Source organism: Balaenoptera physalus (assembly GCF_965194825.1).
Source record: "Balaenoptera physalus genome assembly, chromosome: 1".
Classification (NCBI taxonomy): domain Eukaryota; kingdom Metazoa; phylum Chordata; class Mammalia; order Artiodactyla; family Balaenopteridae; genus Balaenoptera; species Balaenoptera physalus.
The window spans coordinates 189,284,817-189,309,938 of NC_138882.1; the positions used below are offsets into that span (position 1 = coordinate 189,284,817).

A 25,122-nucleotide genomic window follows, 5' to 3' on the forward strand; every position below is an offset into this window, starting at 1 on the left:
GGTCTGCGTGGACAGGCGGACTTGGGACGGGCACTGCTCGTAACTGTGTCGGGTGCCCAGCCCGAGGCTCACCAAATACCTCATCACGGTTTCTCAGGGCAGAAGGCCAAGCTGGCCCGGTGCCGACATCAGCCCAGCGCAGTGGGCCTCTCCCCTGGTCGAAGGGGAAGTTTACTCCCTGCGCCTGCTGTTTGGAAGGAAGGTGAATCCCCGAGTGGCAGCAGAAGCTGTTTGAGATGCCACCTCCCAGTCCCTCTCTCTTCCGGCACAGCCGCCTCCGAAGACGCACCACCGGTTCCCACTAGGGAAGGGAACCCCAGTGCGCATAAAGCCCCTGATCAGCGGTCCCTGTGTCTGCAGCAACCCCCCAGCTGGCCCCGAGTCAGGTGGGCACAGAGGCTCTCACCCCCGGTAGCTCTGGACCAACTCGTAGACGGCCACCCCTTGCCGCCCACACTCTTCAACTTGCAGCTAATGGTCGGCTCCTCAGGTCCCCACAGCCCATCTGGGGAGGAAGTGCCACTCCAAGATGCCTCACTCCCGCCCTGGCTACACCATCCCTTGGCTCCTTTAAGGGAAATCGGAGCCTTGGGTTGGAGGAGAGATCTCAGTGCATCCGTCCGTCGTCCTCTGTGCCGGCAGCCCCAGGAGGAGGGGCTGAAATGTGCGGTGGACAGGACTCTGGCCATCCCTGCCACGCCTGTCCCCGGTGTCCGCCTCGGAGAAGGGAAAATCACGAGCTACTTGGGTTTCCCGAGCCTCACTAAGAGAGAAGGTGGTTCCCGCCATCAGAACCCCACCCCCGCCCCCGGCCCGCAGAAGGGACTCTTGGCTGCCTGGTTTGGGGGGGATGGGCTCCCAGGACTGACCAGACAAGGGAGCAGGCAGGCTCCTGGCTACATAAACACAACCAAACGGGGACACAGAGGAGCTGGGCGAGAGGCCATCGGTGCCTGGCTGCTGGAGAAGCATCACAGGGTCACTTGTTCCAAGGAGCACGATGGTGCCTGGGACAAGTAGGAAACAAAGGAGCCCAGTGTAGGGGCTGCAGCGGGCGTGTCACTGTCCCACTGCGGCAGCAGACAGAGCGCCTGCTGGGGGACGAGGGCAGGCACCGGCTGCAGGAGATCTGGGAACCTGGGACCACTGGCCTCCCTGTCCGGCGCCCAGGCACCAGCAGGGCCAGGAGGAGGGGCGGGACCTGCACGGGGCTGGACGCAGGTCTGGTCTCTGGCTGCCCTGGAGACGCCTTCCTCTCAGCTGGGAAGAGACCCCGTGAGACACCGTCCTCAGGGTGGCCAGGGCCCCTGGAGACTGGCTCTCGGCAGACACCCGAGTGGGAGCCCTTAGCCCGGACCGCCTTACCTCAGTGGGTGGGTCACCCTTCTTGCCCTCCCCTCTGTGGTGTGGAACAAGAGGCTCCCTCATGGGCACTGCTTCAGAGAGGGGCTGGGACCCCTCGTGTCAAATGTTTGCAAAGCTGTACAGAGCTGAGGGGTCCCTTGGCGGCCGGGAGACCACCCTGGTTCTGGAAAGTTCTGTGGATATGATGACCTCATGACCTAGAACTCCCAGGACAATCCCAATTTCAAGCTTTCAGTCCCATCAACTCTCAAGAGCCATCGAAACCTCCAGGACTCCCCCCAGGGCCCTGCTGAGCGGGCCTCCATGGCTCTGGGGCCTGATTACCAGGATGCGGAGAGCCTGGGTTTTGGTGTGGCAACGCGGTCCTGGTAACTGCAGAGACTGGCTGCTTGGCCTTCCCTGACCCCCCTCTTCCACGCCTCCCCAGCAGCATCTTTCTGAGCCGGGGGAAAGCTGGTCCAAGGCAGATCTCAAAGTCAGAGGCACCCACACCCATCTCTGTCTGGATACCCACTCTGGCTGGTGCCCAGCAACCTCTCTGTGCAGGACCCCGTGGGGACACAGGTCAGCTCTCTGGGAGAACAAGGAGGGAATTAATATCTGAACAGAGTTCATTTTACCGCTTCCTGGAGTGAAGCAGTCTGTCGCCGTCCTGTCGGCTGGCTCTGGCCTCACGGCAGGAAGGACCTCTCTCCCAGAATCTCATGGCACTGAAGATCCCACTCCACCCACGACCCCTGGGAACAGGTGGGAAAAGTGACGGGGAGGCTGGGGGTCGGAGGAGAGGAGACCTGGGGCAGGTGGGCTGTGAGCGAAGGGAAGGTGGTGGGGAAAAGTCCTGCCAACACGTTAATTTAAAATACTTGGAGGGCTTCCCTGGAGGCGCAGTGGTTGAGAATCTGCCTGCCAATGCAGGGGACACAGGTTCAAGCCCTGGTCTGGGAAGATCCCACATGCCGCGGAGCAACTAGGCCCGTGAGCCACAACTACTGAGCCTGCGCGTCTGGAGCCTGTGCTCCGCAACAAGAGAGGCCGCGATAGTGAGAGGCCCGCGCACCGCGATGAAGAGTGGCCCCCACTCGCCGCAACTAGAGAGAGCCCTCGCACAGAAACGAAGACCCAACACAGCCAAAAATAAATAAATAAATAAATTTAAAATACTTGGAGAGAAATGGGTGGGAATGGAGAAAGACCACAACAAGGAGGTTGGGGACAAGTCAGAGGTTGGGGGGGTGGAGGGTTGAAGGGGTGGCGGACGAGCAGGGAAGAGAGGGAGAGAGGGGCTCATGGGCCAGTAAATCTGGGCCTGTGCACACATATAACTCCTACTTCAGCTGGACCAGGCAGTAAACTCTCTCTGTCAAGGGCTAGCTAGTAGATGTTTTAGGCTTTGTGGGCCCAACAGTCTCTGTGCAACTACTCAACTCTGCCTGTAGCACGAGATCAGCCACAGACAATGCGTAAATAAGTGAACCTGGCTGAGTTCCAACAAAACTTTATTTACAAGAACAGACCAGCAGGTAGTCGGCCAACTCCTGAGCCAGACTAAGGGCCCTACACAGGGATCACTGCAGTAGGAAAGCACAAGACGGAGGTGAAAAGGAATCTTGTGGCAGCAAGGTCAGTCCAGCCTCAGAACACGGGGTCAGAAAAGACAACGTAACCTCACAGTGACTTGTCGGCTGTCTGTTCAGGTGAGCTCCACCAGCTTCTTCCCTTTCTGAGATTCTACCTCCTGGTTGCCAAGCAGGTTTACTCACATGGCCCTTGTGTTAAGCTCCTACCCTCCTGGTCCCCCATGTTGGGAACCATCCAAGGCGGGGAGCCCTTCTGGCCCCTGGACCATGTGACCTTGAGCAGAGGGGGGTCCCTGGGAGGAAGAGGCTGGGGAGAGGGGGCGGAGAGGGCAGGAAAAGATGCCCGCAGCATCTCGGGACCACTCCCGCACGAGGGCACCCTGGGGCCTAGCCAGGGACGTGAGCCACCCCTTCTGCTGTTCCTGGGCCATCCTGCCATCTGAGTCACCTCCTAGGTGGTCAATCACTGTGGCAACCCTAGGGCCACTCTTGACTCACCTGTCACCTGCCCAACCCCACCCTGTGTCCACACACAGCCACCTCCTTGCCACGCAAGGCCACTAAAGCCATCCAGCTGCCCTCCACTTTCCGTCTACTTCCAAATGTGGCCGCGGAGATCCACTAGCCCTCTTTCTGGGGACTGTAGCCTGGCAAGGCGCTCCCCTCCAGGTTCCGCCCCAACCTCACCACCTGACTCTGCATCATTCCTCCAACAGCCCTGCGCCCCCAGCTTCCGATCCTCAGCCTTCTCTGCCTAGGATTCGTCCTGAGCTTTTCTGAGCCTCAGTTTGCTCCTCTGTAAGATGGGTGTCCCACGCTTACCTAAGACTCAGCTGAGACAATGTTCCCGAGAGGACCTGGAAAACTGGCATTTTCACTTTTTTGTTTTTATTTTTAGACCGTGCTCCGTACACTGAACGAAGATCACTGTTAGCCATCTTCCTGGTCACCATACCTGGTCCTACAGATGGACGCTGTCTTTGGGCCAGACCCAAGTGCTTGGAATGCTGAGCTAGAGCAGATCAAGTTTAAGGTCCCTTCTAAGCTGGGGCCAGCAAATAAGGGGCCAGATGGTAAATATTCTAGGCTTTCTAGACAATATTTAAGTGAATGGGCATGGCTATGTTCCAATAAAACTTGATTTATAAAAACAGACAGTGGGACCGGATTTGGCCCAGGGGCCATAGCTTACTGATCCCTGTTCTAAACCCAAGCAAAACTGCTGACACTCTCGCTAAAATACCTGGACATGAAGGTCGGGGGGTGGGAGCAGGGGGGAGGGGAAGTGGGTTACATCACCCAAAGGTGCCGAGTGATGGAGATGCTGTTTTGGCCTGTGCAGATCCTGTTAATGCCGGGCCAAGGCGGGAGTCCCCAGTGGGCACCAAACTTCAGGTAGGAAGTGGGAGAAGCAGTACAGGCCCCGGCTCCGGGACCAGCCCCCTTTCCTGCGTCTGAGACACAAATGCAGATGTCCAGGCTTTGCAGGGCCTAGAGTTGCTACAGGCGTGTCAGGGTCTGGGCTGGCTCAGCAGGTCCTTGGTGAGTCCCCAGGAGGTGGGAGGACCCAGCCCTCATCCCCACCCGGGAGAAGCAAAGCCACAGAGGGGGCGGAGGGGGTGGACGTGTATTGCCCTGTGGGGCTGGAAGAGAGAAGTGGGGGACAGAGGTGGCCTTGTTGCTGCCACCACTCCCCGCCCGTCACACGCAGACACACATACACACACACACACACGTGTGTGTGTGCACACTCAGAGCTCCAGCAGCTGTGGTGGCATCAGGGCTAAGGAGCAGGAGGGAGGCGAGGAGGTCCAGGCAGCGCCATGGCCAGCGGTCCCCACTCCCCTTCAGTGCCTTGATGGCAGTGCTCTTTCCCAGAAAGCATTGCACATTAGCTACGTGTTCCTAAGATCACATCCGCCCGTTCCTCCTCACGGCTGCCTCAAGCCAACCCTCAAACAACAAAGTCCTGCCCCCCAACCTCTGATCGCCCCAATAAGACACTGTTCTCACTGTCCTCAGTCCCTGAGGCTGCAGGGACAGGTTGCTGCAAACAAGGTTCCAGCGCCTGGTGCTTCCCAAAGACCGATGCCATACCCAGAAAGGGGTGAGAAGAGACCCAGCATGCCCCGGGCTCCGGCGGGACAGGGGGCTCTCGTGCTTGGTGGGCGGGTCGTTACCCTTGTCAAATACAGCAGCATGAGTATCTCAACCAGAACCAAGAATACGTGTGTACAAATGAGTAACACACACACACACACACACAAACACACACACACACACACCCCCTAGAAGCTTGGCAAGGCTTCTCGGATTTTGCATTTACTTTCAATAGAGTGAATGAGATCAAAAGCTCTGGGACAGAGGGGGAGGGACGTCTGCGAAGCCCTATGGCTTGACTTGGTTGGACACTTTCCGCCTACTGAGAACCCCCTTCTCCCCCAACGCCACACACATCATCCTCACTGGGTCAGAGGTCAGTTCATGGTTCACTGTGAAAAGGGATGCCACTTGGACCCTCTAACGGGCAAAAGCCTTCCATGCAGTGTCCCCAAGAAGCCACCAGAGCCACCCGTCCACAACGGAATTCTAAGCAGATGAACTTCCTTCCGCTGCTGCCGCCGGCAGCCCGTTAAGTGCTCTCTGCTCAGGGTCCGGGGACCTGTGCTCCTACCCCAAAGCCCTGCTTCAGAGAGGGTTTGCTGGGGACCACAGCTCTCCACAGGAAGGAAGACCAAAGCCTCACAAACCACCTTCCCTCTAGTTTCTTGGGCTCCTCCAGATGGCCTCTCTGTGCCCTCGGAGGGAGGGACAACCAGATCCAGAATTAGTAGACGTGCAGGGAAGGAAGCCCAGGACTGGAGAGTGAACCCCAGAGGGTGGCGAGGAGTAAGAAACACCCCCGAAGCGCACTGTTTGCGGGTCTGAACAGTGGGCTGGGTGAAGGGCACCCAGCCTTTAATGACCTAAGGCAGTGATTCTCTCTGAAGGGGGAGGGAAGGGTAGGCTCATATCCGTGTCTCCTGGGCACACGTGGTGGAGAACGCCTGTTGGATACACCCACGGCTTTCACTATGCAAGTCACAGAGAAAAGTGATGCTGGCAGAGTTCTATGGGTGACGGGGGACCAGTGAGCCTTACGGGATGCACAGGGTTAACAAAGGTTAAGGGGAACTGGAAAGGATGTTGGGAAAAGGCCATTTGTGTACAGGTGTGGGCATGTATCCCAGACAGACCCCAACTGGGACATGCTTCTCGGCGTGCAGGTGCCACGTGGCAGTCCCCACCCGGGTGTAAAATACGCCGCAATCACCCACCGACCAGCTTCCCAGGGGTCTGGTCTACAAAACCCTACAGCCCTGCCCAGGGGCATGTGGGCAAAGATGCTCCCTGCACCACGAACTCCAGCAGCCTTGGAGACAGGGAGGTAGCCTCTCAGATGTGCTGATTTAAATGTAACACAAAAAATGTAACACATTTTGTTACACAAAATGTAACACCACGCTGTTAGATTTTAAAAAGCAAATCAGAGAACACCATGCAGAGCACGATCCCATGTCTGTAAGAACAGAATTTTTAAAAGATGCTATCTGTGCACGTTTGTCTGTAGGCATAGAGAAAGGTTTAGAAGGATAAACACCAAACCTTCCACAACGGTTAGTCCTGGAGGGTGGGGCGGGAGGAAAGATGCGTTCATTTTAAGGACTTTTTGAAATGAAAAAAAAATTTTAATGCATGTATTCCCTTTTGCAATGAAAATAATGTTTAAGCAAAGAAAAAAGAATAAAAGGCTGCAAAATACTGATTGAACGCACTACAGTCACAAGCACAAGTTGTCCCCAGAGCAATTGTTCCTACAGGCTCTCCACGTGTGTCACTTCTTATAAAGCAAGCACAGGATAAATGTTTAATTTACCCAGGAAGATACACATGGAGACAGTAGGGCATTTAAAATAAAAGGACAAGAATTCCCAGCTACAGCTCTGGGGCCATCCCCAAAGGGGACAGTATTTCTATAACGACTTCTCCTAAGACTTCCAATTACACTGTTTCCACAACACAAATTTTAATTTTCCCAGCAAAAATGGGGTAGCTATCTGTCTCCATGGGCCCCAAGCAAGAAAAGAACTGCTCCGTGCTCAGACGGGAAACCCAGCCTTGGCAGCTGTATGTGGTTCTGTGCCCCGCCAAGGCCAGGAGGGGAGGTGAGGACGGAGGACCTCGGCAGGGGTGGGGCGGGGGGAGCAGAGGCTGGAGGGGGCAAGAATGCCAACCTTGGCTCAGCTGGGACAGCTCACTCAGCACCTGCCCTCGTAACTTGACGCTGTCCCTTCAATTAAAGCCACAGCTCCACAGTTCCGCCTTCCAAAAAAGCACGTTCGGATCAATTGGCCCTGGAACTACTAAAAATTATCCTTTTGTTTTGTTGTTAAAAAAAAAAAAACGTTTGTTGAACGAGCAATACCCTCTGTTGGAGACACGTCCAAGGTGACCGGTGACAAATGGATGGAACAGGGGTTGGGGGCAGGGGACACACAGAGGCGGCCACTGAGGAGCGGCAGACGTACACTCACCCCCTTTCAGCTCAGTTCCCCCTCAGTGCGTCTGACTGACCCCAGAACAGTAAAACCATTGTTTCGACCCAAGATGGGGAAAGAATAAAATTCAGGATGTGGAACAAGGTGACCTATTTATAAAGCCTCCTTTCACCTGCAGATCAAATGAGCTCCCTCCCTCCGCCTCCCCACCTCACACATCGCTGGTTGCAGCCCAGGGTTTTGCAAGAGAAGCAGGCCTGAGCGATCGGTTATTAGATCAGGGTGCAACTTCTGCAGCCTGCATATTAGGGTTCTGTGCTTCATCAGCCGGGGCTCCAGAACACATTTCGGTGGTGGGAGCGCCCAGGGTGGGCGTGCTCCGTGCAGCCTGGCCACGGAGCCCCGGCCAAGGTGCCACCAACCAGAGGACAAGAGCCATGTGGTTACCCTAACCCTACCCCATCCCTTGAGGAGGGATGCCCAGGAAGACCCAGGAAAGCTGTCTTCTTGCTCAAGCAGGGAAGTAAAAGTCAGTGTCTGCCCCTAGAATCAACCAAAAGTACTGGACCTTTCTGGAAAGTTCTGACGAGTGATTCTGGAGAGAAAATCCCACACGGGCCGGAGCTCTAGCCTGTGACTTCAAAAGACCAAAAAATGCACCTGCCGTAAACACCTACGGAAGGACCCAGATTACTCATGGCACTTTCAGAAAGGGCTCGAATCAGTTGAGCCTTGTCCCTGGGAAATAGCATCAACATTCATTCAGAGACTAAAAATTAAAAAAAAAAAAGTCACGGCTGCAGCCAAGTCAAGGTTATAATGGCAACGGCCTGTGCTTTGTTCAGATGAGAAGCTCTGCTCTTTGGAGGGAGCTGAGTGACACACAATGACACACAGCGACCTTCCTGAAAGTTTTCTGAGACAGCAGCAGATGTGCCTTGGAGTGGCAGTGGGAACGAAGTCTAGATGGTGACCCCCAACCTTGCTCAGGTTGGGTGGTCCATCACACTGGGCCTGCCTGGTCCACGCAGGAGCTGAAGGGGCCCCGTGGAAAGGGGGCAGGAAGGCAGCACGGAGGACAGTGCCATGGCCACCTCCGAGGGAGAGCCCATGGGTGCCCAAGGGGAAAGGCTCGGGGATGCAGGTGCTTCCTCACCCCACTGGGCTGGTGGCAGAAGCCTACAATCCCCGGTGGCCTGGTGGCCCCAGTGACCTCACTCCGGTCCCGAGAAAAGTGGGGCTCACCTTCCCCGAGGTGGGCGTCTGGAGAAGGCGCCACAGGGAAACAAGGGTCCTCCCTGGAGGCCCTGGCCTCCCGCAGGATGCTCGCTCACCCGCTCACTCCACCGGCCGCTGGCCTCCATCAGGGGTCCCTGGAACAAAGTCTGGCCACGCCCAGGCTTTAGGGCCCGGAGGCCTGAGTGGGAGCAGGTGACACTCTGGCCTCTTTCAGCGGGATGTGCCAACTGGGAAAGGTCACCTCTGAGAGTGGTCATGTGGGTCACCCCACATCCCTTCAGGAAGAATGAGCAGGAGGGAGGCCAGGGAGAGACGTAAGGCCGCGAGAGGAATCAGCTCACAGAGAGGCAGAGGGGCCCGGGTCCCCGTATCCCACCCGGCAGACCCAGGTGATGCTCTCAAACCACGCGGGGGTGTAAAAGGAGGGGCAAGGGCAGCATTCAGGGTAGCTAAAGCACTCAACCCAGCACCGGGCGTACACAGTAGGTGCTTAATACATGCTGCTCCCTGCCCCCCCCCGCCTCCTTTTAACATGAGGAGATAAAAAAAGGATGGGGCTTCCCTGGTGGCGCAGTGGTTAAGAATCCGCCTGCCAATGCAGGGGACACGGGTTCGAGCCCCAGTCTGGGAAGATCCCACATGCCGTGGAGCAACTGGGCCCGTGAGCCACAACTACTGAGCCTGCGCGTCTGGAGCCTGTGCTCCGCAACGGGAGAGGCCGCGACAGTGAGAGGCCCGCGCACCGCGATGAAGAGTGGCCCCCGCTTGCCGCAACTAGAGAAAGCCCTCGCACAGAAACGAAGACCCAACACAGCCAAAAATAAATAAATAATTAATTAATTTTTAAAAAAAAGTATGGAATCTTGAATGCCAAGTGCAAGAGAGCACTCAGCCAGGGAACACCAAGACAGGTGCGAGTTAAGGCCTCACAGGGTGGCCCAAGGAGCCCAGTCCCCTCGTGTAAGACCACCGCTCCAGCACAGCCACCTGTGGTTGTACAACCTCTCAAACCCCATTAAATAACGTAAACCCTTTAGGTCAAGAGCAGGGGCAGAAGTCCCGTAAAACGTCTACAGTGGGGAGAGGCCGTAGGGATGCTCTCTTGCAAACAGGTTCACAGGAGTGGTTCTCAAAGTGGGGTCCCCGGATCAGCAGATCAGCATCACCCGTTACAGACGCAAAGGCTTGGGCCCCAGCCCTCACCTCCTGAATCAGGGACGCTGAGGGTGGGGTCCAGCCATCTGCATACTAATGAGCCCTCCAGGGCATTAGGACACTGCTGGTTTAAAGGAATTATAGCTCAACATTTTGGAATCTCAAATCCACATTAAGTGAGAACTGACAGGCTTGGATTGATGACCACAATTTAAAAAAATTTCTTGTTCTATCTTGATTTGAAATATTTCAAATGTTATACGTGCTCATAAGAAATCTCAAAGAAATGTATACAGTATAAATTAAAAGTGTCCCCCTCCCAATCAAGTGCAGATACAGGGACCGTCCCCTTATAGCAAAGGATCACACACCACACACACTTTTTCCAAGCCATAATATATTAGCTCCTACATCAATTTTATGCGTTAGTAGCTGCATAATATTCCATTATCACAATTTTGGTAACTTTCCCTTATAGAAGGACATCTGGGTTGTTTGACTATAATGATGGTCGTGTGTGGGAGGTTAAGAATTTCTCCCTAACAGGCTGGCCTTAGAGCCGTTTCTTTTCTTTTCTTTTTCTTATTTTTGGCCACGCCGTGTGGCTTGCGGGATCTTAGTTCCCCGACCAAGGATTGAACGCATGTCTCCTGCAAGGGAAGCATGGTCCCAACCACTGGACCACCAGGGAAGTCCCGTGTTTCTTTTCATTTTCACAGCCACCTCTCCTCTCAACACCCTCAAAATCTTGGGCCCTCAGAACCCCCCATCCCACTGTCCATTTTTCGAAGAAGAAAATCAAATGTGAAAGTAACCTACCAAAAGGCTTCCCGATCTTGGAACTGACCGTGGGGTCTTAAGGCGCTCAGGAGTTTCTGCGCAACTAGTTGGGCTGAAGGTTTGTCAACTGGACCTTGAATGGACCACAGCCAATGAACTTGGACAGGATTCTAAAAGGAATGGGGCAGTGTGTCTCCTAGTGCAACCTAATCACCGTACCCTGGGTGGGATTTCACGGAACTCAACAGGATGCCAAGGGAGAGGTAAATCCCTGGGCCTCACAGGCCGGTTGGTGAAAAAAGGACTTAAATATCCTTTAAAGCCACAGTAGCCTGCAGGAACTTCCTCTTTTAGGTTGCTGGTCTTCCTCCTCCAATCCTGTCAACCTGGAAAGTCCTGAACACCGGGGCTGATAACTCGACAAGGCGGGGAGGAGGGGGCTCAGCAAACCCACAGGTGGCGGATAAATTCACCCTGAACCTCCAGGCAAGTGGAAGGGTCCGGGTGCTAGATTCCCACGGCACCAGCTGGTCACGCGGGGGTGATGCGAGGAGGCAGGAAGGGGGCTCCCCAGCTACATCTATGGAGATGGACACAGCCATCCAAGATGCTAGCTGAAAGGATCACTCTTTGAGAGGCACGGAAAAAGGTTTGCTATCCTAAGTAAAAGGAAGGACACAGCTGTATCTGCCCTAAGAGTAAAATCTAGAAAAAATTACACAGGCACATGCAGGAAAAGAGATGAAAAGGAAGGTGGAAGCATGATGTTTCTCTGTTTAGAGTGATGAGCTTATGGGCTTCCCTTTCTTTCACATTTCCTTACTGTTGTCCTATTGTTGTTACAAAACCATAAATGGACGAATCCAAATGTCGATCAATGCACGATTGGATAAACCAATTGTGGAATATATATTCAATGGAATATCATTCAGCCATAAACAAGAATAAAGGACTGACACCTGCCATAACATGGCTGGACCTCCAGCCCTTTATGCTGGTGAAAGAAGGCAGATACAAAAGGGCACACAGTGACGCTCCCGCTTCTATGAAACAGCCAGAATACGTAAACCCATAGAGACAGAAAGCAGATTGGTGGTTGCCAGGGAAGGGGGAATGGGGAGTGACGGCTAACGGGTCAGGGTCTCTCTTGCAGGGGATGAAAACATTTTAGAACTGGATGGAGGTGGTGGCCGCATGACATCGTGAATGTACTATATGCCACAGAACCGTCCTCTTTAAAACGGTCACTGTTATGTGAATTTCGCAACAAATTAAAAAAACATAAATGGATGAAAACCACGCACTTCTCCAAAATCCACACGGCGGGAGGCAAGTGTGGAAGGGGGTGCAGAGCAGAGAGGAGCTCAGAGCTTGCAGAGACCTGGCGGGCAGAGCCAGGCCCGTCAGCCAGGGTTACGCGCGGGTACACAGTTAACGATATTCATATGTGGGGAGTGTGAAGCCTTCTAGAGCTGAGTTCTCTGCTCCCCCCACCGCCCCCCCTTGTCTTTCCTCCGAAAGAAAAAGCGCAGAGCTGTGGTTTGGCAACCCCGCTGCCTTGAGACAGCACCTGTAGATCGAGTTTCTCTGGAGGAATCCGGAATGCGGGCCTGCATCCTCATGTCTGCACCCGAAACGTGGTGCAGGCAGAGACTGACCCACACATGCACAGCTGCCGCTGGGGACCCCTCGTCCACACACACCTGACTCTGGGTACAAGGCAGCGCTAGGATTCCCAGGTCCCAGCTTTTTCACAGAGCAGGTCAACACCCCGAGGCCAAACTGGCAAAGGCGGCGCACTCTGTGTGTTATCAGGAAACCATCCCAGCCACTCAGCCCCTGCTCACTCCCTCTGTCGGTGCCTGTCTGCCAGCTAAGACGCCACACCACAGGGCTCTGGCTCAGGCCAGCCGGGCCCCAGGCTAACACACAGTGTGACCGGACCTGCTGCCATATGCAAACCTGTTCTAACGGGTGGAGTTTCTGTGTTCTCGTGAGGATCGTCGCTCAAGACCTGGAGAGACCCCAGCTTCTCATGCCAGGTACTACCATCTCCCACAGACCCCTTCTGGCCAGACTTGCTCGTGGAAAACACGGAAAGTGGACCCCAAAGGGCCATGCTCAAGGCCTATGTGTATACAGTAGGTGCTCATAAATACCTGAGTTGTTTACTTACCCGTCCCACAAGCACCTGCTAAACCCCAGTCGGGGAGCATGGGCTTCCCGAGATCCTTTCTTTGTTCCTTAGTCCCCGAGAACCTCAATAAAGTGGATGATTCAAAACGTGGGCCACAGATGGTCGGTGTCTGGGAAAGTAGGAGAATGTTCTACCTACGCTCCCAGAAAGCATCTTCCCCAGGTGGAAACCAGCAAAAACTGACAAAACCTACAAGATAGACACCTGCAGAAGTGATCCAATCTGAGAGGTGGTCTGTAAATGTTCAGCTGATGAGTGTTTGGAAAACAGCCAAGTCCAAATAAGGTGATTTAGGGCTGGAATTCATTCCAAAAATATTTATTAGGCACCTACTATATACCTTATGCACATACATACTCTATAGGTAGAAATCATTGCCCCCCATGGAGCTTACAGTCTAGTGGGGGAGACATACAGCCATCGTAACAATCACTTGAACAATCAATGCAAGCTTCAGGGCAGAGATTCTTATCTGTGTGTTCACGGTGGGAGCCCCCACGCCTAGAATGTTGCCTGGAACAAAGCAGGTGCTCAAGAAACAAGCGTTGACTGAATCAATATCTAACATAGGGCCAGGTAATAAGTGTTAAAGAAAAATGAAGCAGAGTAGTGAGGACAGAGCAAGGGATGGGAGAAGGTGGTGAGGGGAGGTTTCTCTGATACAGTGATACATGGACAGAGACCTGGGGGAAGGGGAGGAGAAAAGCATGTGACTATTCAAAGGGAAGTGTGTTCTGGGCAGAGGGAACAGGACGTGCAAAGGCCCTGAGGTCTGAGCATGCGTGGCATGGCGGGGGAAAAAGAGAGATGCGGTATGGCCAGAGCAGAGAGAGGAAGAGGCTGAGGAGACAGTGCAAGGTGTGCAGAGGGCAGGCACACCAGGCCTTGAGGGCCACAAAGAAGGACTTTGGATTTTGTCTTCAGTGTGACAAGAAACCGGCAGAGGGCTTTGTGCAGACAGAGGGCGCGGTGCTTCCCTTCTAACAGAATCCCTCTTAGCTGCTGTGTTGAGAAGAGGCTGTTGACAGCTGGAGACCAGCTAGGGAGTCAATGCAAGGATGCAGCTTGGACCAGGGGGTGGGATCCTGGGAAGTGGTAGGATCCAGCATGTAACCCGAACTAGCTATAATCCCATAGGTGAGATCATACCTTGCCTAAGCAAAGGACTGCTTAAGCTTAAAAGGTGGCGGTGAGTGAGGACACAGACACAGAGCCTGGGAAGATGGCGGCCTGATCCATGGACCAAGAACTCCAGCTCTTGTTCCATCTACTCCTGTGGCAACAGGGATATCAGGCTACAAAGCTTGAGGCGTAAATCCTGAGGGCCTCTTGCCCGTTCCCCTGAGCTCCGGTTCAGTGCCTCCCATTTGCCCCTTTCAGAGGCAAACGCAAATCTTCAGTACACCGAGTGTCCCACCTCAGGTTTATACATCAGTCTCTTGTGAGTTTGGTAGATACCTCTAAACTGTATCAATATTGGATACACTGGGGGAAGAAGTCCAGTTCTTGAACCTGCAAAATGGAGATGTGCCATCATGACCCCAAGGGCCCAGTCCATCCCTTTGGGATCCTCGTCTGAGTAGCCCGGAGGCCCCGATCCAAGACTTCTTGGAACTGAAACACGGTGGATCAAGGAGAAGATGGAGAAGACTGCAGTCTGGGTTTGGGCTGCCTGGGCTTAACCTTCAGCTCCACAAGCTGGGCGACCTTGGGCAAGTGCTCCAACCTCTCTGAGCCTCAGGTTCCTCATCCATTGAAATGGGGACGATGACTGTTCAACCCTACTGGTTTGCTTTAAGGATTAAGTGAGGAGCCCATGAAAAGCTTAGTACTTAATAAAAGAGCCAGCACTGGCCATGTATTTGTAGTTTAGTGGTCTGAGGAGAAGGAAGGGAGGGAGGGAGGGAGGGCTTCTTGAGAAGGCGTCTCCAGTAGCTCCCCAACGGTAGAAAGAGCCATGCAAATCCTGACACCCATTCCCCACTGCAAACTCAGCAATCTCCCAGAGAACGGCCACCTCGGGGTGTCCGTGACCCAGCTCTGCGTCTGCCTCTCGCCGTCTCAGGCTCACTAATGGCGACACAGAGGTCTCCACGGGAAGCCGGAGGCTGGCAGTGGTTTTGTCTGCCTCTGCAGAGCTCTCCCGATGCCTCCTCCTCATTCCCCGCTGTGCCTGCTCCGGGAAGGGGGTGATGGGGGTGGCAGCCGTGGAGGTGGGGTGCCATGCCTCTGTGCTCTCTGGGGCCAGGCAGCCGGGACAGACACATCTGGAGAAGTTTCTTGGGAAAGCAACTTGGATCTGGGGTGAGCCTGGTCCACTTATCACATTTGAGAACACAAAAGGAAGAAAGGGGAAGTGGAAAAAGGGAAATTGGTCCAATATCCACTTAATGGGCTAGTCCGGTGTGACAATCAGGGCAGAGGGAGGAAGAAGCCAGACGGAGGCACTTGCCTGTCTGGCAAACCTGTCAGCCCCACTTTGGAACCAAGCAAGCCCAGGATGGGCCACTCGAGCTGGACCAGGGCCCCGGTACCTAGTAGGAGTCGTGCACGCGCCTCGGCAGGGCTGCTCTGTGACGCCATACAGACCGCGCTCAGAAAGGTATTTCCTCTGCAAGCTGGACTTTCCATAAAATCACGACAGCAGCGCATCACCTTCACAGGCGACATGGGGAGCAGAGGACGTGTCCCCCCACCCCTCAGTGTCAAGGAAGGCCAGCCTCGTCACAGCCGCGGGGGGCACAGACCCCAGACCCAGGTGTGGGGAGCCCTCCCCACCCCCAGGTGGGCAGCCTGGCAGTGAGGTCCCAGAACTGCAGGAAGACCACGGTCCCCTCCCGCCCAGCACACTGAGTGCTTCTAACGCTGTCCCAAGTTTCCGTTCCCATATCAAAAGCGCCTCTTTTCTGCTGAGGCGGCAAGACCTGCCAACAAAACAAGCCGCTGGGACCCGCGTTTCTGTAACACAACGCCTTCCCTTGAAACACACTTCAATGAATCACTGAGGTTAAACAGTATCGACAGCTGGGCTGGTGGAAGGAATCCGTGTGAAAGTCGGACAGAGGCGCTCAGGCCCCTCCCCCTGCGCCGTGTCCCAGCCCCCCCCCCCCACCCCGCCCAGATAGCCCCGCTCTTGATTGACAGCACCCTCCCTCCAGGCCCCCAAACGGAAAAGCAGACGCGCCTGAGATCCTGCGTGCGGAGCAGTACGAGTCCCTCCTGGGGAAGTGATCCCTTTGGGAGCGAGGGAGCCAGTCACCCCACGTGCCCTGCATCCGGTCACGCCCTGGGGAGCCCGTGGGCCCGCAGCAGGGGCATCACCTGGGAACCCGCTGGAAATGCAGACTGCCTCCGGACGGCCCTAACACAGGTGCTCTGTGTGCCCAGGTGGATGGGGGACGTGCTGTGGGCCCTCCCCAAGGCAGAGGCCAGGAGGAAACACATCAGCAAGAAAGATAAATGGAGGTCCGTCCATCCCTCTTCAGGAAGCCAGTCCTGAAACGTCTCTGACTCCCAACAAACCAAATCTAGAAGCCGACGAGTTTAACAGAAGTCACGGGCAGAGCCTGTCAGGGCCCCGTCGGGCGCACAAAACAGGCTGTGGTTCCCTGGCCCAGACGTTCTGGAAGCCCCCGGTCACTCGGGGTCTGGGAAGACCAAGGTGGGGGCAACACCACTTCCGGGGCCCCCTCCCCCCTCCCCAAGCTCCTTCTGAGCCCTCCTCAGCTCGCTCCGCTCCTCCAAATATCCCCGATTCCCGACCAGCCAAGCCAGTCGAGCAGCGTCCAGGAGCCTCACGCTGCCTTGCAGCCACACCTGTTACAATGCTGTTCCTTTCACTTCAAACAACCCCACCCGACCAGAATCCCGGCCATCCAGGATCGGTCCCTCTCGGCCACAGAGCCCTCCCTGGCCGGCCTCCACGACCTGGGCTGTTTCACAGCAGGTCTCCATTTCCCTGCAAAGTCTCCCCCAAAACTAGCTCAGGATCCTGGGTTCTGCCAGAATCTAGAATGAAGGTCACCCCCTGGGCCCAAGCAGCATCCCGGCTGAGGTCCACAGCCCTGCCCTCGACCCAGCCCCACATGGCCTGCCAGCAAGTGGCCTCACGGTCTCCCAGACACCTACCGGAGGATCGGAGTTCTGGAATGTTTCGGGCCAGTGCCCAGGCAGCGTCGGTGGGGAACCGCAGGAGGGAAGCCCTTGGTCCTCAGGCCAGGGAGAAGGAAGCGGAGTGCAGGCGGCTCACTGGTGCCCCGGGAGCAGGGTGTCTCCCTGCCAGTGGCCGGGCCCTGCGGGTCCCCAGGCCTCCCTCGCCCGGGCTGGATCAGCCCTGGCCTGAGCGAGCTCCGCCGTCACCAAGGGGAAGCGGCCCTTGGTTACCGCTGGCCAGGAGAACACAGAAGGCAAAACAAACACTGGACTCGCTCCTCACTGCTGGGAACAATTACAAGGTAACCGGCCAGTTTTTAAAAGCCCTCCAGAAGGGAGGCTGCAGGCCCAATGGGAGGCTGGTTTGTAACCCGTTCCCTTCCTGCTGCTGCTGCATCCTCCCCGAGACCCAGGGACTCTCCCTCCACCCCACTCAGGGACGCCCAGCAAAGCAAGGCTGGAGTCACAGAGGCAGCGAGGCAAACAGTCACGGGCAGGCAGTGCGCCCTTTCAGTGCCCAAGGCACGTTCCAGAACAACAGGTGGGCCCAGCCTGGCAGGTGTGGACCTCAGCCGGCATGCAGGGGCAGATTCACGACAGCACTTGCCACGTCCCCCTTCCCACATCCCCTCCCAGCGACGACCAGCTGTCTTGTTCCCAAGCAACTTGTCATGAAACGAACAGAAACTCACCAGCGAAGAATCAAGCGCCTGCCTACCAGGCTCCAGCCGGGGCTGGTGGGCCATCCGCCAGGAATGCCCCCGGGCCGTGGCCACCGGCCAACGGCCAACGGCTGTCCCCATCCCCAGGGAGGGGGCTTCAGGTACAGCCTGGGCTCTGATCCCCAACTGACACCGGTCAGCAGACCTGAGACCCCCCAGCCAGTCTCACACCTCCTGCTGGGAACAGAGGACGCCCCCTGCGCCCAGGGCCTTGGCTGTGTCCAGACCCAGGAGCAGACACCGTGGGGAGGCCCCAGTGGAAATGGGGGAGGGGGAGAGCTGAGTGACACCCCAGCCCCATCCCCAGGTCTCCCCCAGGTGGGGGCACAGGCAGGAAGAGGTTTCCTTCCCCCCACCCCCTGAGCCTCAAGGTCCTCCAGGCACCAGTTTCAAGCCTCCCTCTCTTCCCCGCTCCCTCACTGGGAAGGTGGGGCACCTTCTGGGGGGCCAGACTGCTGACCTTGGATGGGGAATGTGGCAGCAGTTCCAAACCCCGGACAAACAGGACCCGTCTCACCCTCTTGAATTCCCTCACCCCACCCCACAGGGCACACTGCTCAGTTTTCCCATCCTGCTGAAGTCACACTGGTCTCGGTGAGAAGGGTCCACCCTGGCTTCACTGGCCTCCCAGGGGACAGACAGAGACAGACAGACAGAGACAGAGGGAGACAGACAGACAGAGACAGAGAGAAAGAGAGAGAGAGACTGAGACAGAAAGAGAGACACAGACAGAGAAAGACAGAGACACAGAGAGACAGAGACACAGAGATAGAGAGACAGAGACAGAGAAGCAGAGAGAGACAGAGGTAGAGATACAGAGGGACATGGATATAGAGAGACAGAGACACACACAAAGAGACAGAGAGAAAGAGATACAGAGATACAGAGAAAGACAAAGACACAGAAAGACAGAGAGACAGAGACAGAGAGACCCACACACAGAGACAGAAAGGCAGAGAGAAGCAGAGACAGAGAGACAGAGACAGAGAGACACAGAGAAAGAAGTGGAAAGGAAGCAAGGGAATGGGAAGCAGGAGGGTGGAGACCCTGCAGCCTCAACAAACTTGGGCTCCGCGCCGCGGCTGGCCCAGCGTCCCCATCAGGAGGGCGGGGCTGAGGCTCTGCGTGGGAGCTGCCTCCCGTGGTGCCAGGGGTGTGGGCAGGGATGGGGGGGAGCTGGGGCAGGGCAGGAGGTTGGGGTGCACCTCTGCCCACCCTCCAGCCTCACCCTGCTCCCCCTCCCCCCAGAGAGGGTGTCCTGTCCCCAAACCAGGAAGGTCTTGAAGTTAAAACAAGTCAACGACCTCCCTGGCCAGGCAGGCCAGCGGCTCCGGGGTGAGAACCTGGGCCCCTGTGGGTGCGAGGACCTGCCTGGGCTGTGCTCTGGAACGGGGAGGGGAACCAAGAGTGGTCACAGCGGCAGTGGCAGCTCCCCTGGGTGGGCCAGGCATCTTGAGGGGCCCCCCTTCGTAAAAAAATCAAACCAGTACCTCGGGCGGTGAAGGCCTGGCTCACCTGAGTATCAGGTCCCCCGGCCCACCCAGCCGGGTCCCTGCCCCTCTCAGAGGCACCTGGGGGCCAGCCCCGGCCGCCCCCGCCCCAGACGCATAGAGCTATTCTTTAGGGGGCGCCAAGCAGCGGGAGTCATACCGGGGTTAGAGTCTCAGACCTGGCTCTGGCGCGCTGGGAACTGAAGTGGGACGTTTCTAGGACAACTGGACAGAAGCTACCAGAAAGGCCCCCTCCACTTCTCACTTGAGTTGATGGAGAAGTTTCTTCCAGACCTTCAGGTGTTGACTTTGACCTTGGAGGGGGAAGACAGGAGCCCAGAATCACTGGACTGAGATGCCAGACCCTCCTTGGTGTGCCCCCCTCCACACCTCTGCCTCCCTTTGGGGACGTGGGCTAAGGCAACCGTTGCTGCTTTACCCACCAGGAGCCCAGCTAGGGAAGAAGCCCCTTAGTGTTATTTTATGTTTGAACATCCATAAACTGGCTTTCTCTCTCTCTTTTTTTTTTGGCCATGCCTTGCGGCATGCGGGATCTTAGTTCCCGGACCAGGGATCGAACCCGTGCCCCCTGCAGTGGACATGCGAAGTCTTAACCACTGGACCGCTGGGGAAGTCCCCCACAGACCGACTTTCTCCTTGTAGTCTTTCTTCTCACACCGTGAAGAAAAATTTAAACCACCAGGAAAAAGTAAAAAGAGTCTCGACATAGCCTTGCTCTTCTCTAACCACTAATGATCCGTTCGGCAAATTCGACGGCCTGTCCCGCGAGGCAGAGCCTGGGGTGGGGGGGGGGCGCGTGCGGAGACTGAGGCCAGCAAGCCGCCTGATGCCCACAGCCTCACAGGAGAGATGATGTCTTCAAAGAGCTACAGAAGAAGCAGGATGCACCACCTGGGGGGCTGCTGAGACAGGTGGCGGTGGAGGAAGGGTGGAGGAAGGGTGGAGGAAGGGTGGGACCCTCAGGGAAGTCCCCTTTGAGGGGTCCTGACCAAGGCTGGGGTTTCAGTAACAGAGATGAGCTGAGGGAAGAGGCACGCAGACCCCTCCACCCCCTGGTGAGAGAACCCTGCCCCCCATCAGAGGCGGGCAGCTGTCTTTGGGACCCGAAGGGTAATCAAGTGATGAGAATGCCATTTGGAAGATTTGAGCAGTAACTGGAGAGAGGGAGAGAGAGGAACACGGTGTGGACGGCAAGGGCCTTGAACATCATGACGGGGATTCAGGACTCAGGCACTGGGGCCAGGTGGGGAGGCGACAGATCAGAAAGCCTGCTCCTAAAGTTCATCCCACACCCCGCCCCGCTCCGCCGCCGGGTTGCCGGATGGAAGCAGAAAGCACCCGAAACGGAGAGATGACATCCCCTCCTTCCACAGAGCAGCTACCCTTGCACGGCTTAACAAAAAGTGCTGTGAGGGGAGCAGTTCCATAAATACTTTGGGGGAGGCAGGCTAAGAACCAGCAAGAAAGAATTAGAACATTTCTTTTAGGTAAACAGAAAATTTGAAGTGTGTTAACAGCCCAAGAAATACCACTTCAAACCAACATCATGAGAAAGCATCACTGATTTTTCACCTACGAGAATGAGAGAGAGGGACTTTCCTGGCGGTCCAGTAGTTAAGACTCCAGGCTTCCACTGCCAGGGGCAGGGGTTCGATCCCTGGCTGGGGAACTAAGATCCCGCATGCCGCGAGGCACGGCCAAAAAAAAAAAAAAAAAAGAATGAGAAAGATAATAAATACGTATTCTGCAAAGATAATGAATATACTCAAAGAGGCCAAAAAGTTCCCAGCACACAGTAGGTCCTCAGACAATACTGGATGCTTACACGGCCCTCACGACATGTGAGGCACTTTTGGGCACCTTGCCTTTCATATGTATTAATGGGTTACGTGGTGACTGTAATTATTACCGCCACATGACGTTCCGGGGAGCAAATCTTAACTCCAAAGGTCATCTTCCAACCACTGACCACGGAACCGTACAACCACAACCTGCTTTTAAAGCACAAAGATATCTTAAAGATCACCCAATAAAAATGCTTCATTTTATAAAATGGTGCAGCTGCTGTGGCAGGTAGTAAGGCAAATCCTCAAAAAGTTAAACATAGAATTACCATTCCCATATGATCCAGCAATTCCACTTCTGGGTATAGAACCAAAAGATTTGGGAGCAGGGTCCCGAACAGATATTTGTACACCTGTGTTCACAGCAGCATTATTCACAATAGCCAAAAGGAGGAAGGAGCCCAAGTGTCCACCGACAGATGAACGGATAAGCAGTGTGGACACACACACTGGACTGTCATTCAGCCTTAAAAAGGAAGGTAATTGCGACACACGCTGCAACATGGATGCACCCTGAGGCTAAGTGAAATAAGCCAATCACAAAAAGACAAATACCGTGTGATTCCACTCCTACGCGGCACTGAGAGTAGTCAAATTCATAGACAGAAAGTGGAAGGCTGGGTGCCATGGGGAAAGGGAATGGGGAGTTAGTATTTAATGGGGACAGAGTTTCACTTTGGGAAGATGAAGAAGTTCTGGAAATGGATGGTGGTGACGGTTGCACAACAATATACTTAATGCCACTGGACTCTACTCTCAAAAATGGTTAAAGTGGTCAATTTTATGTATATTCTACCACAATAAAAAATGCTTCATTTTATATGAAAATAAGGAAAAAAACCCTGAGGCACAGAAAGTGATGAAAAGGGGGTCCCTCTAACCTGACGCTACGGGAACAAACGCTGAACAAAGCTAAGGCATTTGGCAGCCATCCCTGGTCCCACCCCATCTGCATCTTTAAGCCAATGGCCAAGGCGGTCCAGACAAGGAGCTGTTTTCCCAGGAGTCATGCTGGAGAGGAAAATTGGCAGAGATAGAATGTCACCATTTACTTGGCTAATGCGTTCCTTAGACCTCCTGGCCAATCTCTCTTCTTTTCATTTGGAATAAGAAAAAGAAGGACGTGAATACTCGCAGGCGTGCTCACGTGCTGTTTCTCACTGCAGGTGCTTCACAGACCCGACCAGGAGACAGAACTGGCAGGAAATGGAGGTGGACTTCAAAAGGAAGATAAATTTATGAAAGGCCAAGCCCAAAATGGCTAAGAAGCTGGGACAGGTTGCTGTCCAGGAAATGACTCATGTCTCCCCTGTTCCCTCGGGGCTGCTCTGGGAACAGACACTGAACAGCGTAGATCAAGGTTCTTGAGGTTCTCAAGAGGAAGGCGGCTTCTGGTGGATTCCCCCACGGACCCTGAGGCTGTCAAGCCCGTCTTGGACACCTGTAGTGGCTGGTGCCTAGCATGGCCCCCAAGGGCAGCTCAATCCACAGTCACGGGTGAAGAGCATTGAAACCAAGCCAGAATGCCACAGAGCCCAGTGACAGGGCACTCTCCTGCAGCCAGCCTCACTTCCTGTGGCCTCGGTCACCCTCCCTGCACTCAGGCTGCAGAACCCAGTAGGCTGACTTCAGGCCCCAGCCACTTTAGGAAACGTGCTCTTCCAAGTTATGACCTGCTAATCGATAAATTGAACGGCCTAAAAAAAGCATCTTCTCTGCCTCGCAAATACATTTGAAAACCCTGACTATGACCTTTACCTTGAAACACTGGTTTCCGTGATGGTGTACTCCCTGTTCTGCAAGGCTCCCATCCAGCTCCTTCGCCAGTTTTTCCTCCTCCCCTTAAACACAGATGTTCTTGAGGGGCCCTCTTTCCACGGGCTCCTCTGCTCTCGTGGCTCCAGGGAGCATCTCTCCTTGAACTTGACACATCACCCTTATGGCAACTGCATCATTGAACGGCATCACTCTTATGGCAACCCTGCCCCTCACTCCCACTCAGCTCTTCTCCAGACTCAAACACAGCCCCCTCCCAGCCTCTGCATCTCTGCCAAGTTCTGTCCTCGTTCTCCTGGTCGGTCACCCAGATTCAAACCTCTCATCTTCCTGGATTTCTTCTCTTCTTGGCTCCCCACATCACCACCAGTTGGTATAAATTCCCCTATAATTGCCCAAATCTGTCCCCACTCTCACAGTTCAAGTCATCATCACCCGCAAAGTTATTGCAAGAGTCTCCAAATTGGTCTCCCTGCCCACAGCACCTCTCTGACCCCGACCGATCTTCCTAAAACACTCTCATTTAGGTATTGGTCTTTTTTTCATTTTGAAAATTTGTAATTCAAACATGTACAAAAGAGACACACATTTTCAGCACCTAAAATGAACCGCTGTCAACAGTTTGTCGCATTTGCTTCTGGTCCTTTTATTGCACATTAGTCAAATGGTCAGAGGACTTGAAGAGGCAACTCAGAGGAAAAAAGTAAATGCAAATGGCAGATAAACTTGTACCAAAAGACGCCCAATCTGTCTAGCAAACAGGGAAACAAAAAAATTAAGTACTAACGAGCTATCTATCGCCTTGCGCCCCCCAGATTACTACACAGTCAGTAGACAGATGGCGCCTACTGCTGGCGGGCAGGGGAGGAAGTGTGCACCCACGTGGCTGGTGGAATCTGAAATCTTGCAGCTTTGGGGAAATAAACTGGGGATTGACCCAGCAATTCCACTCCTGGGGCTTGGGTCACAAGAATAAAAGCACCCGGGGACTTCCCTCGTGGCGCAGTGGTTAAGAATCCACCTGCCAATGAAGGGGACACGGGTTCGAGCCCTGGTCCGGGAAGATCCCACATGCCATGGAGCAACTAAGCCTGCACACCGCAACTACTGAGCCCATGTACCGCAACTACCGAGCCCGTGCGCCACAACTACTGAGCCTGCACTCGCGAGTCACAACTACTGAGCCCACGTGCTGCAACTACTGAAGCCCACGCACCTAGAGCCTGTGCCCTGCAACAAGAGAAGCCACCGCAATGAGAAGCCCGCGCACCGCAACAAAGAGTAGCCCCCGCTCACCGCAATTAGAGAAAGCCCATGCGCAGCAACGAAGACCCAATGCAGCCAAAAATAAATTAAAAAAAAAAGAATAAAAGCACTTGTACTGAGGATATCTGTACATGTGTTTATTACAGAGGCACTGCCATTTTCTGCCAGTCCAAATTAAGTGTTTCCATCATATCTGACTCATCAGGTGGACAACTCTGGTGCATCTGTACCATGAACCATTCATCACACAGCAGTGAAAAAACAAGGTAGAACCACACTGGAGCCTGGGGGCATTTCCACACGCATTCAGTGAGAAGAGCAGGGTAGAATATGAAAGGCAAGCCCATTTTAATCAAATAGCAGTGTCCCCAGAGATACCTACACATATATGCCTGGGCAGGCAGGAAGGTATGGAGCTACTCGGGATGTCTTACCCCTCAATAAAAGGTTGAGGTTAAAAAGACCTAGAAGGGCTTCCCTGGTGGCGCAGTGGTTGAGAATCTGCCTGCCAATGCAGGGGACAAGGGTTCGAGCCCTGGTCTGGGAAGATCCCACATGCCGTGGAGCAACTGGGCCTGTGAGCCACAATTACTGAGCCTGCGTGTCTGGAGCCTGTGCTCCGCAACAAGAGAGGCCACAATAGTGAGAGGTCTGCGCACCGCGATGAAGAGTGGCCCCCGCTTGCCACAACTAGAGAAAGCCCTCGCATAGAAACGAAGACCCAACACAGCCATAAATAAATAAATAAACAAATTAAAAAAAAAAGACCTAGAAAAGAACAGATGTTGGCGAGGATGTGGAGAAACTGGAACCCTTGTGCACTGTTGGTGGGAATGTAAAACGGTGCAGCCACTGTGGAAAACAGTTTGGCAGTTCCTCAAAAATCTAAAAGTAGAACGACCATATTTCATTTCTGGGTAAAGACCCAAAAGAATTGAAAGCAGGGTCTCGAACAGATATTTGTACACCTGTGTTCACAGCAGCATTATTCACAATAGGC

At 54.7% G+C, this 25,122-nt stretch overlaps 1 protein-coding gene across 5 annotated transcripts in view; it reads right to left on the reverse strand.

The window, feature by feature from the left end:
- Window positions 1-25,122, reverse strand: part of SPSB1 (splA/ryanodine receptor domain and SOCS box containing 1) — a 69,870-nt gene that overhangs the window by 11,951 nt on the left and 32,797 nt on the right. Inside the window, exon 2 of one of the 5 annotated variants that reach the window (XM_082461417.1) lies at window positions 870-1,007. The exons of 2 other annotated variants lie outside the window; for them this stretch is intronic. The gene's annotated coding sequence lies outside the window, so the exon portion shown is untranslated. Of the gene's footprint in view, window positions 1-869; window positions 1,008-10,693; window positions 10,792-16,979; window positions 17,440-25,122 lie in introns of those variants that run through there. 2 more of the 5 variants (XM_082461416.1, XM_082461419.1) reach the window with 2 other exon arrangements.